The sequence below is a fragment of the Belonocnema kinseyi genome, chromosome 8 (genome assembly GCF_010883055.1).
Source record: "Belonocnema kinseyi isolate 2016_QV_RU_SX_M_011 chromosome 8, B_treatae_v1, whole genome shotgun sequence".
NCBI classification, from domain to species: domain Eukaryota; kingdom Metazoa; phylum Arthropoda; class Insecta; order Hymenoptera; family Cynipidae; genus Belonocnema; species Belonocnema kinseyi.
The window spans coordinates 44000654-44003316 of record NC_046664.1 but is presented as its reverse complement, the minus strand read 5'-3'; the positions used below and the strand labels follow the sequence as shown (position 1 = coordinate 44003316).

The 2663-nt window shown below is 30.9% G+C and overlaps 1 protein-coding gene across 1 annotated transcript in view; it reads right to left on the bottom strand.

Moving 5' to 3' along the window:
- The window catches only part of LOC117178889 (2-aminoadipate transaminase-like), a 14461-nt gene that overhangs the window by 9468 nt on the left and 2330 nt on the right, over positions 1-2663 (bottom strand). The window lies entirely within an intron of this gene.

The window sequence follows — 2663 nt, the reverse complement described above, 5'->3', positions numbered from 1 at the left end:
ATTTCTTCTTCAACAAACAGTATTTTTTGTAGAGCAAAATATTGTTTCGAACCATACTTTTAAAATTGTGTGAATTGAATCATACAAAATGTGTGAACAATATTTTTTTGTTACAGTACATTTTTTCCTAAAAAAATACATATGCTTTGTTAAAAAATACCATTATTAGTAATACACTAATTTTAATGCCTAGAAGTTTATAACATAAAAAAGTACACTTTTGAAATACCCAGTTTATTAGTTATTATTTTTAATTATGATTTTATTTTTCAATTTTCTACGATATTTTTTAATGTTGGATGCAAAGTGACTTACATTGTTCGCAAAATCTACACTTTGTATCTATTTCTTTAATCAATACAGGCGGCACAAAAGACAACAGTAGAATGGTTTCGAGAGATTTCATTAGACTATTAAATCACAATAACTTAATTCTACAGTGGCGTAGCCAGGGGGGCTTAGGGGTTCACCCCACCCCCTGAAACTAGGTATTTTCATTATTCAACTCCCTTTTCCCCGACTCTTTTCCTATACATAAACCCGAAGCCCCCTACGAAAAGTGTAGTATGACCCAGATAAATTACTATAGCATTTTAGAATAACTAAAATATTAGGCGAGTGAAAGGTCATGCGCAATTATATCATAAAATTCACAGTAAAGAGAAAAGTGCACTTAAGATTAAAAGCGCTTTTTTCATTACTTATTTTTCTATTTTCAATTAAAGGTCGAATTTTTAATTACATGAGTGCATATAAGTGTAATTTAAAAAAACAACCTTTTATACACAGTAAAAACAAAGTCTTAAATTTATGCTTTCATTTTTGTCTAAAATTAAGTCGGTAACTTGATTTAGTCATGAAAATAGTACTTTAAAAAATCCTCCTAAGTCTTAAAACAAAAATAAGCCACTAATTTGGCTGAATTTTAGTCCATTGGTTTTAAAGAAAGATTTAATTGTTTTTTCTTAGGAGGAAGATTCTTCAAGCTGAAAAGGGATTGCTATTAAACTATTTTTCCGTCCTCAAATGTTTCAAGTTATGACGTCACACTCTCGGCTCCCTCTATGAGACGTAATTTGCATAATTTGCATAAATTTCGTGATGCGATAAGAGTCCAGTGAGGTGACATGTGCATTATCTGCAGTTAAACATACCAGATAATATATTTTCATCTAATAAATACAGTGTGTACTTATATTTGTTCGGAATATATGTAAGGAATCTTGACAGCTGATTTTTAAATTTAGATTAGGTCTTTATCTAAGTCCATACATTTGGCTGAAATTCAGCCCTACAATCGCCTTATTTCTAGACTATTATCCTATGCTGAATTTAATCGGACATGGGCGAATATTACACAAATCTAGTACCTTCTCTCATTAAATGTAAAAGGATTAAACTTTAACCAAAGACAGTTCCAGTTTCAAACAAATATTTACATTTTTGACTAGGCACGATTATTTTTTAACCAGAATATAAAAAATTAAATTTTCAGAAAAAAAAGTAAATTTCAATAAAGTAATTCAATAGTTTTTTCAACCAAAGAGTTTAATTTTTTAACAAAATTGTTGAATGTGTAAACAAATAACAAAACTTTTATCTACCAAAAATGATTGTCACACTGAGAAAACTATATCGCATGAATTGCAATATATATACCGTAATTCTTGCCCTACATATCGTAATTATCGCATTATAATAGCGCAAAATCGTGATATCGTGCATTGCAAGTTTCTACATTATATACCGCATAATTGTGCAATCTATAACGTAAGAATTTAATTTTATTACGCTATCACCGGAACAAAAATTAACCTTGCCAGATAAACTTTACATGAATCGAAGATAATTTCCGACTTTTAACCTTGCCTGGATAAACTTTCGCCTTATAATCGGTCCATTTTTATTCGATTATTTTGAAGGAGACATATCAGTGAAAACAAATTTTTTTTATGCTATCTGTTGCGGATTCTACACGTTTTACCGAAACTTGCTTACTTCAGCGTGACGCAATATAGGCGAGATCAGAATTATACTTCTAACATCGGTGGAACTCTCGCCGAAATATGTTTAATTTTTAACCATTACAAGTCTTACCTGCATCAAATTTTAACTTTTTCCTGTGATAGTTTTAAACCTGGTGTTTCGATTTTTAGCTAGAATTCATGCATACTTTACCTTTTTCCGATTGCTGCTAAGGATGCCGTAGCAGAAGACAGCTTTTATTCACATGCAACAAAATTTAACTTCATTATTTTCTGTGACATTAGTGCATTATAATATCGTACGAAGCTCCGGCACCTGCTTGTACGTTACCATATTGCGCTTTCTTGCAATATAGAGGTTTTGCGATATTATTGTGCGATATCTTTTTCTCCGTGCAGGATAAAGAAACTAAAAAAGGAATGGAAATAGGAATACATAGAATAAAATATTTTATAAATGCAATGAAACAATTTCAAATTCAAATTTAAAAAAATTAAAATTAAGTATCCTTGCTACGAGGGTAGTTCAATAAGTCCTTAGAATGACCAACAGATGGCCCGCGAATCGCTCCAAATCAAAAACGAGTTCAGAGCGGTAATCAAACATTTTCATTTAAAGGGTTTAACTCCATATGAGATAAAAAATGAATTGGACTCAGTTCATGGCACATCTGCCCC